The 16,054-nt window shown below is 37.3% G+C and overlaps 1 protein-coding gene across 2 annotated transcripts in view; it reads left to right on the top strand.

Moving 5' to 3' along the window:
• CPD (carboxypeptidase D) overlaps positions 1–16,054 on the top strand; it is an 80,447-nt gene that overhangs the window by 15,037 nt on the left and 49,356 nt on the right. The gene's annotated exons all lie outside the window — the stretch shown is intronic.

Below are 16,054 nucleotides of genomic sequence, written 5' to 3'. Positions count from 1 at the left end.
GCGTTGTTATACCTTTGCTTATTTGACATTTTAATATCAAGTCTAAACTTATTGTTATGACACTACAAATCCCAGAGTCTGACCCAAGCCTACATTTCTGGTCTTCTCTCCTACTTCACACCTGTACTCCTTGTCCTTTCCCTAAAATATGAACTTTTGGCTATTTTCTGGATTGATTTTCTCCAGTTCCCCTGTAAGTTCCCTGAAACCTCCAGTGTAGTAACCGTCACTCTTGCCTTCCCAGGGTTTTTTTTTGTTAATACCATCAATATAATGTTTATCCATTTATGTTGTTAATAGGTTTTTGTGTCTTCTGCTAGAGTGTGAATTATTTGATAATAAGGACAGTGTGGTACCATTTATTTGGAGTTATCTTTATACAAAATGTATTGGCACAGAAAGAGTGCTAGAGGAAGAGAGACTAGGGAGGTTTTTTACAGTTATTTGGAGCAAGGTCTTTCTGGGAGATAAGGGCTCTAGCTAGAGGGATTCTGTGGGAGTGAAAAGGGAGGATGAATATAAGAAACTACAAAAAAAATTACAGGATTGACCATCAGTTAGACGGTAGAACAGAGTGTCCAGAAGAAGGACTCAAAGATATAACTTGGAGGTTTTGAGCCTGGAAAAATAAGAATGATAATGAAAATGGGAAAACTAATTGGAGGAGTGGAGAGAGTGTGTGTGTGTGTGTGTGTGTGTGTGTGTGTGTGTGTGTGTGTGTTCTCTCTAGGTAGGGAGAGGAGTGTAGATTGGGGATGGTACTTGATGTTACAAGTACCCAATGGGCAGTTGGGAAATAGGCTCTGGAGCTTGGGAGAGAAATCAAGATGATAAAGAGATTTAGGACCTTTGAGATGTTGAAAGCATATGTGGTATATATGATTTTTGAAAATTGAATTGATATTGTTTCCTGGCATAATTTAATTGCTTAGAGCTGGAGCCAGAAATTCAACTAGAATGAATATATATATATATATATATATATATATATATATATATAACAGAATGCATATATAAATGAGCAGATGGGTGGGTTTTTGTTTTCTTGTTTTGTTTTGTTTTTGTTTTTACCTCCAAAGTGAATGTACTTCTGGTTTTGCACTGAGATGTTTTCTTTAAGTAATGCTGGAAGTTCAGATATTCATTCTCAGTCCATCGTTCATGCTTTAAGAATACTATTGATTGTCAAATGTGCATTAATAAATGTGCTTTTGGTCTTACCTGATCTTGTACACTAAGGAGTTGATTGGACCTCTTCCTCTTTTTCTCATTCTCTTTTAATCTGAGTGCTGCCTGATTTAAAAGGAAAGCAAAAAGGTAAAACTGTTCTCAAACAGAATATTTGCTTCTACCTGAGTCAGGGGTTTGCTTTAGTAAATTGAAATATAGCCTGATATAAAATCTGACCTTTAGGAGCTGTGCAGTTGTGTATTTTGTAATGTGGCAATAGACTTACGTGAAGGTTGAGAATCAAACATTAATCACTACTTCAGGATTTGGTCCCTAAATCTTCAGGTCTGATGTTTAGAAATTAGATGTGCTTTTTCTTCTTTTTTCTAATTAAATCAGGCGGTAGAGGATGGGAAAATACCTTAAAAAAAAGAAGGAAAATGCAGTTCAAAAGTTGTGTGGGAGATCCTGTTGACCAACTGAAACAAAACTGAAAACAGATACAGGACTGTGTAATTTAGTTTAACTTTGTAGAACCATATCATTAGCAAATATATATTCAGTGGGAGTGGTGAAGGAAATAGATTTTCATAAGATAAAGTTGCTGAGAATACAAAGACTAAGTTCAGTTAAGATTTGGTCAAAGTGAGGGAAATTGTTTTCAAGAGCAACCTCTGTTTTTTCCACTCATTTGATTCAGATGTTCCACTTAAAATTTTTTAGGAGCCCTGTGCTCATTAGCTTTTAAAAATATCTCAGGGAGTGCAAGATTATCACTTCATAAGTCACTATCTATAAAGAAATTATTCACGGATGTCAAAGTTGTGAGAACTTCTCACTATCCTTTGAAGTAGTTTTATTAAAGAAATAACAGTAAGCTCCAAATTTAAAAATAGAGTAGAAATTGCCTATCTCTATTCCTACACTCTAAAATGCTCGTCCTAATAAAAAAATACATTGCAGTTGTTTTCTGTGAATGATTTATAGGGTTCTTGTATGATACAGTTTGATAGTTTGTAGTTTGGCCTACTGAGGCAAGTTAAAAAAAAAAAATCTTGGTATGTTTAAGTCTTAACACTGAAGCATTGATTGTATTTTTTCTATTGACTTTCTGCTTATGACGTAAGAGTGAGTCATTCATGAGTGTCCCATTTTTGAATGAAGAGTTGAATGTCTTTAAGTACCTCTCCTCCCCCAACAGAACTAGATCTCTCTGTAGTGAGAACAGTAATAGGGACTGGTTCCTTGGTAAAGATGAATTGAGTGTCTTAAAGCATATGAAAGTTTGTTGTTAGACAAATGAAGGAGGTTAATGGGTATGAGTTGATCGTTCTATCACAACACTTAGCTACCTGTTAACAATAAGTAGTGATCACAATTTGTATTACTGGACATATTCCTAATGGTTACACTTTTAGGCTTATTTTTTGATACAAGTAAAGGAATGAGAGCATTATAGGGTTTATGGTTCATTGCATTCAGTTTTTTCTGAGCATAGAAAGCTCTGGATTAGTAAGTAAGGATTTTTTTTTTTTAAGTTTTCAAAACTTTATTTAATCTCTGTACCCAACACTGGTCTTGAACTCATGACTCCAAGATCAAGAGGTACACACTCTTCTGACTAAGCCAGCCAGATGCCTGGGTAGGTAGGTTTAAAAGCAAACTTTATACCTGTTTTCTTTCTTTGCCATTTCTCCTTATGAGTAGAGGAAGTAATCTAAATCAGTGGTTTTCAAACTGAGGTATGTGTGGGGAGAAGGAAGAGACCTGTTTGTTTTGATAACTTTAAAGGAAATAAATTTTCCAGGCCTTCCATACCTACTCTTTCCTAGAAAAATTGAAAGAGATGCTTGCTGTGGGGGTTCAATCACATATCCTCTTCTCCCTCTTGATTGAACACAGGCATACTTTTCTACCCATGTGAAGCACACTGTGGTATGTTTTGGGTTTTGTTTTGTTTTTTAATGTTTATCTATACCTGAGAAAGAGACAGTGCCTGAGCTGGGATGGGGCAAAGAGAGACAGAGACAGAATCCAAAGTAGGTTCCAGGCTCTGAGCTGTCAGCACAGAGCCTAAGGCAGGGCTTGATCAAACTCATTAGCTGTGAGATCATGACCTGAGCCGAAGTCTGTCACTCCACCAACTGAACCACCCAGGCACCCCACACTACGGTATGTTGACTCAGTTTTACAAACTTCTAGGGCACCAAAACAAAAGTGACTTTTGGTGATTACTTTAATGGTATTATAAAAGCATCAATCCAGGGATGCCTGGGTGGCTCAGTCGGTTGAGCGTCCAACTTCAGCTCAGGTCATGATCATGCTGCTCGTGGTTTGAGCCCCTGTGGGGCTCTGTGCTAACAACTTGGAGTCTGGAGCCTGCTTTGGGTTCTGTGTCTCCCTGTCTCTCTCCCCCACCCCTGCTCACGCGCTGTCTCTCTCTTTCTCTCAAAAATAAACATACATACATACGTACATACATACATACATACATACATACATACATACATAAAGCATCACTCCAAACTTCTTATTAAAAGATATTTTAAGGGGCACCTGGGTGGCTTAGTCGGTTAAGTGTCTGACTTCTGCTCAAGTCATGATCTCACGGTTTGTGAGTCTGAGCCCTGCATCCAGTTCTGTGCTGACAGTTCAGAGCCTGGAGCCTGCTTCAGATTCTGTCTCCCTCTCTCTCTGACCCACCCCTGCTCACACTCTATTTTTCTCTCTCTCAAAAATAATTAAACATTAAAAAATCTTATTTTTAATAAGAAATTTTTGAAAGATATTTTTAGTAATTATTACCTGTTCCATTTATTGTTTATCAAAATTTATAATTTGCCTTTCTGATGAGTTTTATGCCAGTAGTTATTGTAATAATTGAATCTAGAAGACAAAAATTAATACTTAGTACATTTAAGTCATTGAAAATTAAGGAGAGGCGCCTGGGTGGTTCAGTTGGTTGAGCATCCAGCTTCGGCTCAGGTCATGATTATGCGGCTCTTGGGTTCAAGCCCCATGTCGGGCTCTGTGCTGACAGCTCAGAGCCTGGAGCCTGCTTCAGATTCTGTGTCTTCCTCTCTCTCTGCCCCTAACCTGCTCAAACTCTGTCTCTCTCTCAAAAATAAATAAACATTAAAAAAAAATTTTAAGGAAAATTTAAATACACATACATACATATTTATAGACTGAAGTGTTATAGGATGATCAGTGAAAGACTTTGAACCAAGCAAGTATATCACGCTCAAATAATCTATGGATGAAGTGGAATGGAAATAAAAGCTCAAATAGAAAAAGGGAAGATGTAAAATTCCCAATGTTAAAGAAATGTTCGCACAATTTTTTAAAAGGGATTCCAGGAATTAAATCTATATTTTTATTTATTTGGATACAGTGTAAAAGTTTTATTTAAAAATATAAAAATTTAGGGGCACCTGGGTAGCTCAGTCGATTAAGTATCTGACTTCAGCTCAGGTCACGATCTCGCAGTTTGTGAGTTTGAGCCCCACATCGGGCTCTGTGCTGTCAGCACAGAGCCTGGAGCCTGCTTTGGATTCTGTGTCTCCCTCTCTGTCTGCCCCTCCCGTGCTCATACTGTCTCTCTCTCTCTCTCTCTCTCTCTCTTTCTCTCTCAAAAATAAATAAGCATTAAAAAATACTTTAAAAAATATAAAAATATATGCTATCCAGGAAATTACATTGTTTGTAACTATTTGAACTTACGATGAAAACTTTTATTTTTTTTTAATTTTTTAAATGTTTATTTTTAAGAGGTGGAGGAGGGGCAGAGAGAGGGAGACATAGAATCCGAAGTAGGCTCCAGGCTCTGAGCTGTCAGCACAGAGCCCCATGCAGAGCTGGAACTCATGAACTGTGAGATCATGACCTGAACTGAAGTTGGATGCTTAACCAACTGAGCCACCCAGTGTGCCCCAAGATGAAAACTTTTAGATATCAACTTAAAAATATGTGAAGTGTGGGGTACCTGGGTGACTCAAATGGTTGAACAGCTGACTTTGGCACAGGTCATGATCTCATGGTTCATGGGTTCAAGCCCTGCATCAGGCTCTGCGCTGACAGTTTCCTCTCTGTGCCCTCCCCCCACTTGCGCTTTCTCTCTCTCTCGAAATTAAACTTTAAAAAATGTTTTAAAAATATGTGAAGTGTTGTATGATTTTTCCAAATTATTTTGTTTTGAATAAACAAGTTTGAAGGGTTTAGATAGCCCCCTGAGAGACGAATGGATAATAGAGGCTTGCTTATTTATGATTGTTAATAAGTTGGACAAATAACAGATCCTTTATACTATTAGTATGGTGCTTTATTGCTTTGAGGCATGCCAATAATGAATGTTCTACTCCCCAAATTAAAATTTTTTTTGACTGGATAAAGATATTGTTCTGAAGTCTGATATTTAATCCTTTAGTCTATGTTGAGCCACATGACATCCACTTAAAAAAAAGCACATGTATTACTGAATCTGGAAGTAGCTGCAGCTGTCAGTAACATCAGGCTTATCTCCAGATGAATGGCTGTTCTCTATTACAGGGAACTCTAGCTTTGTATAGGTAGGTTTTTGTTGAGGAAAAGATCAAGATGACAGGATCTGAACGAGCTACTCAGTAAAGATTACTCATTATATAGAGTCTTTGACATTTAGTGTTGGAAAAATAAATGTTAAGTTTAACACAGATAACAAATAATGCTTATTTGTGGCATCTTGCAAAAAAATTCTTAAGTTACTCATAATTCAGTTGATATCTTAATTTTCTTCCAGTTTTTTGATGATTAAAAAAATTTTTTTAATGTTTATTTATATTTGAGAGAGAGAGAGAATGTGAGCGCAAGTGGGGGAGGAGCAGAGAGAGCCAGAGACAGAATCTGATGCAGGCTCCAGGTTCTGAGCTGTCAGCACAGAGCCCAACATGGGGCTGAAACTCACTAGCCGTGAGATCATGCCCTGAGCCAAAGTTGGACACTTAGTCGACTGAGCCACCCGGTCACCCTTAAAGAAATAATTTCTAAACTGAACTTTGAAATTGGTGAATAAAAACTTTCTGATATTCTAAAGATGGGAGAGATTTATCTGTTTTTTTTGTCTTGCAAGTAAAAGTTACTTTGCTACTATTCACATTGGAGGGCTCCTATGAGTTTAGAAATAGGTAGATTCAGTAGATATCACAACTCATAAGTTGTTTTCTGAGAATAGTTTATTATAGACTCAAAGAAAATGTGCTTTTATAAGATTTCGTCAAGAAAAGGATATTCTGTATATAGCTTTCTATTACTGATTTCTATGTAATTACATCATGTCAAAGAATACACCTGGTATGATTTCAGTTCTTTTACATTTGTTAAGTTTGTTTTACAACCCAGGATATTGTCTGTCTTGATGAATGTTCCATTTCTACTTGAAAAGAGTGTTTATGCTGCTGTTGTTGGGTGGGATATGCTATAAATGTCATTTAGATTTTGTTGGTGATGGAGTTGAATTGTAGTGTTGTCTTGGTCAAGTGACCCTTTTATCATTATGTGATATCCCTCTTTATCCCTGGCACTTTTTCTTGTTCTAAAGTCTAGTTTATCTGATATTAATAAAGCCCTTCCATTTTCCCATCTGATTTGTGTTTGCATAGTATATCTTTTTCCATTCTTTTACTTTTAACTTGCTTATACCATTATATTTAAAGTGAGTTTCTTATGGACAGCATGTTAATTGGCTCTTGTTTAATCATTTGACAATTTGCCTTTTAGCTAGTGTGTTTATACCATTTACATTGTATATAATTGTTGATATGCTTGGATTTAAGCCTAGTTTTAAAATTATTTTTCTGTTTATCCCTTTTTTATTTTTTAATTCTACTGCTTCCTCTTTCCTGCCTTCTGTGGGATTCTTTGAGTGTTTAGTATTTTATCTATTGTGTGGTTTTTGTTTTGTTTTTTTTACTATAGCTCCTTTGTATTGTTTGTTTTGGTAGTTGCTCTAGGATTACAATTTACAGCTTAACTTTTCCAGTTCTACCTAGGATTGGTATTTTGCCACTTCAGGAGGAATGCATAGATCTTACCACCGCATCTTTACCCTCCCCCACTTTATATTGTAGTTGTCATATGTATTATGTGTATATACATTGAAAACGCCACCAGACAATGTTATGATTTTTTCTTTCAACTGTTGTACATAAAGAACTTAAGAGAAAAAAATAGTTTATTTTATTTACCCAGATATTTACCATTTGTGTTGTTCTTTCATTCTGGAAATCCCAAGTTTCTCTCTGGTATCATTTCTTTTTAGCCTGAAGAACTTTCTTTAATGTTTCTTTCTTTTTTCTTTTATTTAAATGCTTATTTATTTTTGAGAGAGAGAGAAAGATACGGAGTGTGAACAGGGAGGGGCAGAGAGAGAGGGAGACACAGAATCCGAAGCAGGCTCCAGGCTCTGAGCTGTTGGCACAGAACCCGATGCCCGGCTTGAAGTCACAAACTGTGAGATCATGACCTGAGCCAAGGTCGGAGGCTTAACCAACTGAACCACCCAGGCCCCCATGCATTTTCCTGGTTCTCTGAATGTCAAATAATGTTGGGGTATAGGCTCGATGTTTTGGATCTTACATTATGAAATCTGAACCTTGTTTAAATTTTATTTTAAAAAATGATGATTTGTTTGTTTTAGCAGTGAGTGACCCAGTTGCATTCAGTTGTACGTTTTGACTTGCCTCCTGTGTGCTGTGATTGAATGTCAATTTTCAAAGCCTTTGTGGTTCTGTTCAGATCTATTCTGTGTACTTACTTCCCATGGACCAGTGTGAGACCAGGGAAGTGGTCTGTTTTGTAATTCAGTTCTCAGTGCCTTTGGTATGCTTTTTAGGGGCATGCCCACTCATGTGCTGTTCAGGATTGAGCCCAGGGATTCATAGACAACTTTATGGGATCCCTTTCTTAAGGTCCCTCCTCTATACAGTACTACCAACAGCCCCTAGTTTCTAAGGTCTCCCAGTATAGATGATAAATAAAGACATGAAAGGATATGCAGTATCATTCATTGTCAGGGAAATTACAAATTAAAACCACAATGAGATCCCACAGCACACCTACTAGAATACTTAAAGCGAAAAAGTCTGACCAGTTGCTTGAGCAGTTTGTTAGGTGAGAATGAAGAACAACTGGAACATTCATGCATGGCTGGTAGGAATGTGAAATGGTCAGCCACTTTGGAAAACAGTTTGATAGTTTCTCATAAAGTTAAACTTATATTTGCTGTATGACTCAGCGATGCCACTCCTAGATATTTATCCAAAAAACATGCAGTTATATGCCCACAGTAAGGTCTATACACAACTCTTCATAATAAGCAAAAACTGAAAACAACTCAAATACCCATCATGTGAATGGATAAACAAATTGTACTACATCCTTGCAGTGGAATACATAGTATAATAAAAAGGAGAATTTATATATGCAACAATATAAATGATTCTCAAAGGCATTGTGCTGAGTGAAAGAAGTCTGATACAAAAGGCTTTACACTATATGATTTCATTTATATGACATTCTGGAGAAGACAAAAATATAGGCAAAGAAATTAGATTGGTGCTGAGAGAAGGGAACTTTCTGGGATGATACAAATGTTCTGTATCTTAATTGTGGTGGAGTATACAGTTACATGAATGTGTACATTCATATCCTTAATGAATGTACACATTCATGTAACTGTATACTTAAAAGGGATGAATTTTCCAGTATATAAACCATACCTCAATAAACCTAACTTAAAAAAAAAAAAAAACAACTGTAAAGGAGCTTGTTGGTTAGAGAGATTGTCAAAATTGTTTTGAATCAGTTAACTTGTACTTGAGTATAGAGGAACTGAGAAACTGTATGTTTCAAAGAGTAGAATTTAAAGTATCATGCAAAAAGATTTGTCTCCATATGCTGTTTTATAGCCTTTTTTTGTTATTACATGGTAAATATCATTCCCATAAATGTGTGTCTGCCACACCTTAACTAGTAGCATAGTAGCCCATTTTATATGATAATTTATGAACTGATCCATCACTTTTGAGTATTCACGTTGTTTCCAGTGTTATTCTCCTTCAATTTGTTTATTTTTACTTTTTTTTTCAGTTTATTTATTTTGAGACAGAGAAATAGAGCATAAGCAGGGGAGGGGCAGAGAGAGAGAAGGAGAGAGAGAATCTCAAGCAAGCTCTGCTCTGTCAGCACAGAGCCCAACACAGGGCTTGAACTCGCAAAGTGTGAGATTGTGACCTGAGCCAAAATCAAGAGTTGGATGCTTAACTGACAGAGCCACCCGGATGCCCCTCTCCTTCAGTTTAAACACTACAGTCCTCATTCCCCATAGCAATTATCTTGGAATAAATTCCTGGAAAAGACATTTCTGTGTTAAGGTTGTGCCTATTTTGAAGATTCTATACACATAATTATTCATTTGTTACCCAGGAATGTTCTATACTCCCTTTATTTTTATGGATTTTTTTTTCTTAGTTTCTTTTTTAAATGGTTGTAAAGGTAGTTTTTTTTTTTAATTTTTTTTTTTTCCAACGTTTATTTATTTTTGGGACAGAGAGAGACAGAGCATGAACGGGGGAGGGGCAGAGAGAGAGGGAGACACAGAATCGGAAACAGGCTCCAGGTTGTAAAGGTAGTTTTTGAATCAACAAATATTTTACAATTGTTAGCTAGTTAAATCTATCATTTTTTTCCTTTTATGCTTTCCTACTACTTTGCTGTCATACTTAGACTTTCCTCATCCTGAAAGTATAAAAATATTTATGTTAACTTCTAGTTTTGTCTGTGGTTTCACTTTTACATCAAATTCCATATGAGTTTAAGAGTTTATTTGGTATGATATGAGCTAGACTCACCTATATTTTTTGTCACATAGTTGATCAGTTGTTCATGTAACAGTTGCCAACTAATTCATTCCCCACTGGTTTTAAATGTGTCTTTAATCACGTTGCAAATTCTTTTGTTTCTGTTACTGGGCTTTCTAATTTGTTCCATTGGTTCATTTATTTTGATCTTAATGCACTGCTTTAGTAACTATAGTTTTATGATATCTTAATATGTGGCAATACAAGTCCCTATTATCATTCTTATTTTTTAAGGTTTTTGGATGTTGTCATCCATTTATTTTTTCAGATTCTAAATCATTTTGTTCAGTCCCAATAAGAATCTATTTTTCTGAGTAATATTTGTAAATTAATTTCAGGGAAATTGATATCTGTATAAGCCTCCTATCTAGAAGTGTGAAATCTACATCCCTCAGTAAAATTTTACATTAACTTATTGATTATGTATTTAATTACATTTAATCCTATATGTATTATGGGTTTTGTTGCTGAAATCTTTTTTTTTTCCATTATATTTTCTGATTATTGCTAAAATATGGGAAAGGAATTTATTTTTGAATTTTTTAAATGTAGTATAGTCATCCTTTTATTTCCAATACTATTTTACATGGCTTTCTGTTAGTGTCTTATCAAAGGAACATTTGGGGAATGTATGCCAAGATTTAATTCATATTTTGTGTTTCCACTAGATTCTATGCTGTGAAGCTAACATTAACTTGACAAAGATGTGTTACAGTTAGGTACATTCACTGTAATATTTTCTCAAATCTATGGGACCTACAAAAATAATTTTGTCTCCATGAATCTGACCTTTAGTTTTGGATTGTTTTTAGTGTTATATGATTTTTAAAAATGGCTATAGTGTGTGCTTTGTGGGATTGGACGCTGCTGGATATAGTTTCTTTTCTTGAAGTCTTATTTTAATTTTTATTTACTTTTTAAAAAATTTTATTTTGGGGGGCACCTGGGTGGCTCAGTCGGTTAAGCATCCAACTTCAGCTCAGGTCATGATCTCACGGTACGTGGGTTCAAGCCCTGCATTGGGCTCTGTTCTGACAGCTCAAAGCCTGGAGCCTGCTTCAGATTCTATGTCTCCCTCTCTTTCTCTGCCCCTCCCCTGCTCATGCTCTGTCTCTCTCTGTCTCAAAAAATAAACTTTTTTGGAGCGCCTGGGTGGCTCAGTCGGTTGGGCGTCTGACTTCAGCTCAGGTCATGATCTTACACTCTGTGAGTTCAAGCCCCGCGTCGGGCTCTGTGCTGACAGCTTGGAGCCTGGAGCCTGCTTCGGATTCTGTGACTCCTTCTCTCTCTGCCCCTCCGCCTCTCACTCTGTCTCTTTTTCAAAAATAAATAAACATTAAAAAAAATTTAAAAAAATAAAAATAAAAAAATAAACTTTTTAAATGTTTATTAAACATTAGAGAGAGAGGGAAAGCTCACGCATGTACATAAGCAGGGGAGGGGCAGAGAGAGAGAGGGGGACAGAGGATGTGAAGCTGACTCTCTGCTGATAGCAGCAAGCCCAATGTGGAGCTTAAACTCATGAGCCATGAGATCATGACCTGAGCCAATGTTGGACACTCAACGACTGAGCCACTCAGGTGCTCCGAAGTCTTATTTCTTAAAGACTTCTGTCCTTACCCTCCACCCCCCACTCCAGGAATATATTTGTATGTGTCATTGATTGGCACTGGCTAATTACAGTACTATTAAAGTTAAGTGTAAAAAGCTGATTAGATAATACTCCAAAATATTCCTGTAAACATGGTCTTGTTGTTGCTCTTAGCTAGTATTTCTTAAATTGCTACTGAAGTAAGACAATTAAGGGACAGACAAAAGAATGCCAGAACTCAAGCCTGGTGATTATAGTGTTGTAAGCAGTCTACTTCACTGCCTTCTGGCATAATTCAAGTGTGAGTTGGCCATGTTTGCAATTTAACACAGCCAGTAAGTTTTACATATGCAAAAAAAAAACTTGTATTAGTCGTACTTGCATTCTTCTGAAATTGTTATTTTTATGTGTTCTGTGTTCTGCTTCCTCACCAAGACTTTAAACTCTGAATGAAGGTATGTCTCTTAGGATGCCTGGGTTGCTTAGTTGGTTGAGCATCAAACTTCGCATGGGATCATGATCTCACAGTGTATGAGTTCGGTTTGTGAATTCCAGCCCCAAATTGGGCTCGCTGATGTCAGCACAGATCCTGCTTTGGATCCTCTGTGCCCCCTTCTCTCTGTACTTCCCCCACTCATACTCTCTCTCTCTCTCAAAAACAAACATTAAAAATCATAAAAAAAATAAATAATAAACATTAAGAAAAAAAGGTATGTCTCTTATTTATAAATCCATATAATCTTAGTATAATGTCTTACACACAATGACCATTGTACTATGACCAATATGGTAGTAAGAATTGGAAAAGATTTGGGCCCCTGGGTGGCTCAGTCGGTTAAGCATCCAACTTCAGGTCAGGTCATGATCTCGTGGTTCGTGGGTTTGAGCGCTGCATGGGGTTCCATGTTGACAGCTCAGAGCCTGGAGCCTGCTTCGAATTCTGTGTCTCCCTCTCTCACTCTGCCCCTCCCCCACTCGTGTTCTGTCTCTCTCCCTCTCTCTCAAAAATAAATGAACATTAAAAAAATTTTTAAAAAGAATTGGAAAAGATTAATAAATATTATGTATGGTGAATGGTACGTGTATGTCCACATGTGTACATACAAATGAGAGTTAACCAAAGATAATCATAGATGCCAGACCCAAAGTGTGTACCAAGATGCTGGATAATAAGCAGAAGCCAAAAGATGGATACGTTGCCTTCTAAGAAAAAGGTTAAGACCAAGTTACTGGGCTTGTGGTGGCTTGCATATATTCTAGGAAGACAAGTCTGTTGGATATCTCTACATAGATATTCAATGGGCATTCAATTTTAATACATTCAAAACAGTAATCTTAATTAGCTACTTAGTTTCATTCCTTCAACACATGTTTACTGAAAGACCACTGTTTGCCAGATACTCTTCTAGTATTTGGACTGTCCATCAGTGAATGTAGCAGCTATCTCTGCTCTTATGTTGCTTATAATCTAGCAGGGAGAAATAGGCAGTAAATAATAAACCTAATAGGTAAATTGTTAAGTACTGTAGAAAAAAAAGAAAAAAGTACAAAAGGGTGAGGGGAATTGCAAGCATTGGTGGGATGGGCTTGGGGATAGTAGTGGGGAAAAAGTAAGTAGCAACTTTAAATGGGGAAGTCAGGGCAAGCCTCACTGTCAAGTTGAAATTGGAGCAAAGACCTGGAGGTAAGGGCGTTAGTCAAGCACAGCTATCTGGGAGAGAACATACCAGGCAAAGGGAAGAGTTAGAGCAGAGACCCAAATTCAGGAGGTACCTAGTGTGTCCACTGAACAGCAGAGAGGCCATTGTGGTGGATGCAGAGTGATGGAGAGAGTATGAAAGGAGGTTAAAGGGGGAAGGGAAATGGTGGAAGACATCATGTAGGGCCGTGGGCTGCTGTAAAGACTTTGGCTTTTAGTCTGAGTGAAAAGGGGAGTAGACATTTGAGTAGACATTTCTTCAAAGAAAATATACATATACAATAAGTATATGAAGAGATGCTCAATATCACTAATCATCAGGAAAAGCAAATCATAACCACAATGACTTATCACCTTACACTTCTTTGGGTTGGTCACTATTGAAAAAAGACAAAATAGCAAATGTTGGTGAGGATGTGGAGAATTGGAACCCTGCATGGTTGGAATATAAAAATAGTGCAGCTGCTATAGGAAATGGTATGGAGCTTCCTCAAAAAGTTAGAAATAGAATTACCATATGATTCAGCAATCCTACTTCTAAGTATATATACAAAAGAATTGAAAGCAGGATCTTGAAAAGATAATTGCACACCCATGTTCACTGCAACATTGTTTACAGTTGCCAAGAGACAACCTAAATGTCCACTGACAGTTGAATGGATACAGAAAATGTGGTATACACATACAATGGAATATTATTCTGCCCCAAAACAGAAAGAAACCACATCTGGTAAAGGACTGTTACCCAAAATATATGAAGAAATCTTAAAACTCCACAATAAGAAAATAACAACCTGATTGAAAAATGGGCCAAAGACCTTAACAGATACCTCAACAAAGAAGTTAAACGGGTGGCAAATAAACATGCAAAGATGCTCCATATTGTATGTCATCAGGGAAATGCAAATGAAAGCAATAGGTTACCACTACGCACCTAGCAGAATGGCCAAAATCCAGAACACTGACAACAACTAATGCTGACAAAGATGTAGAGCAACAGGAATTCTCTCTCATTGTTGGTAGGGGGATGCAAAATGGTACAACCACTTGAGAAGACAGTGTGGTTGTTTCTGGAAAACTAAACATACTTACTATATGATCCAGCAACCATGCTCCTTGGTATTTACCCAAAGGAGTTGAAAACTTACGTCCACACAAAAGTCTGCACACAGATGTTTACAGTAGCTTTAGTCATAATTGCCAGAACTTGGAAGCAATGGGGCAGCTGGGTGGCTCAGTTGGTTGAGCATCCAACTCTTGATTTCAGCTCAGGTCACTATCTCATGGTCGTGAGGTTGAGCCCACATCAGGCTGTATGCTGGGCATGGAACCTGCTTGGGATTCTCTCTCTTCTTCTCTCTCTCTCTGTCCCTCCTCCACTTGCACTTTCTCTCTCTCTCTCTCTCTCTCTCTCTCTCTCTCTCTCCATCTCCCTCTCTCAAAATAAACAAACATTTAAAAAGTTTCCAAAAAAGTTGGAAGCGACCAACACACACTTCAGTGTGTGATCGGGTAAAATAAACTGTGGTACATTCATACAATGGCATATTATTCAGTACTAAAAAGAAAACTATCAAGTCATGAAAAGACATGAAGAGGCCTTAAATACCTACTGCTAAATGGAAGGAACCAATCTGAAAAGGCTACATACTATATGACTCCAACTATATGACATTCTGGAACAGGCAAAACCATACAGAAATAGTAAAAACATTAGTAGTTGCCAGAGGTTAAGGAAGAGGAAGGGATAAATACATGGAGCACAATGAATTTTTTTTTTAATGTTTGTTTATTTTGAGAGAGAGACAGAGCATGAGCGAGGAAGGGGCAGAGAGAGAGAGGGAGACACAGAATCCGAAGCAGGCTCCAGGCTCTGAGCTGTCAGCACAGACCCAACATGGGGCTCAAACTCACGAACCATGAGATCATGACCTGAGCCAAAGTCAGACGCTCAACCGACTAAGCCACCCAGGTGCCCCGGAGCACAGTGAATTTTTAGGGCAGTGAAACTACACTATATGATACTGGAATGATGGAAACATGTCATTAGACATTTGTCAAAACCCTTAGAATATACAATACCAAGAGTGAACCCTAATGTAATTTATGGACTTTGAGTGGTAAGGAAGTGTGAACAATGTAGGTTTATCAGTTGTAACAAATGTACCACTCTAGTGCAGATGTTGATAAGGAGAGACTCCATTCTTGTGAATGGGCAGGAGGTATATGGCAGATCTCTGTACCTTCTGCTCAGTTTTGTTGTAAACCTAAAACTGCCCTAAAAAATAAAGTCTATTTTTAAAAATCGAGTGACAGGAATGATAAGGTAATAAGCTTTCTACGGAATGAGTGAGTGGGCTTATATGGGTGTAGAAGTGCTGAAAGTAGTTGGCTATGGATGCCTCTTCCCCTTTTTACTTCCCTCTCCCACTGAACACATTTTGAAAGGGTTTGTTGTGTCTTCTCCCTCACGCCCCCGATTTGTGGAACTGCACCACCCTGGATTTGGCCTTTCTTTTTTTCTCTTGCCACCTTCTTCATAAAAGGGAGTACAGTTAGAATAGTAGGCACTTAATGCTTAGCATGAACATCCTTCACAACTTTAAGATCATGTGTATCTTTCATGCTCATGCTATCAAAAATCTTAACCTCTCTCTTTGTATCCTACTTCTTACATTTGTAAAATGGGTGAGATGGTAA

The sequence above is a fragment of the Prionailurus bengalensis genome, chromosome E1 (genome assembly GCF_016509475.1).
Source record: "Prionailurus bengalensis isolate Pbe53 chromosome E1, Fcat_Pben_1.1_paternal_pri, whole genome shotgun sequence".
Taxonomy (NCBI): Eukaryota; Metazoa; Chordata; class Mammalia; order Carnivora; family Felidae; genus Prionailurus; species Prionailurus bengalensis.
Note: the sequence above shows the minus strand (reverse complement) of the source record. Positions and strands in the feature narration are given on the sequence as shown.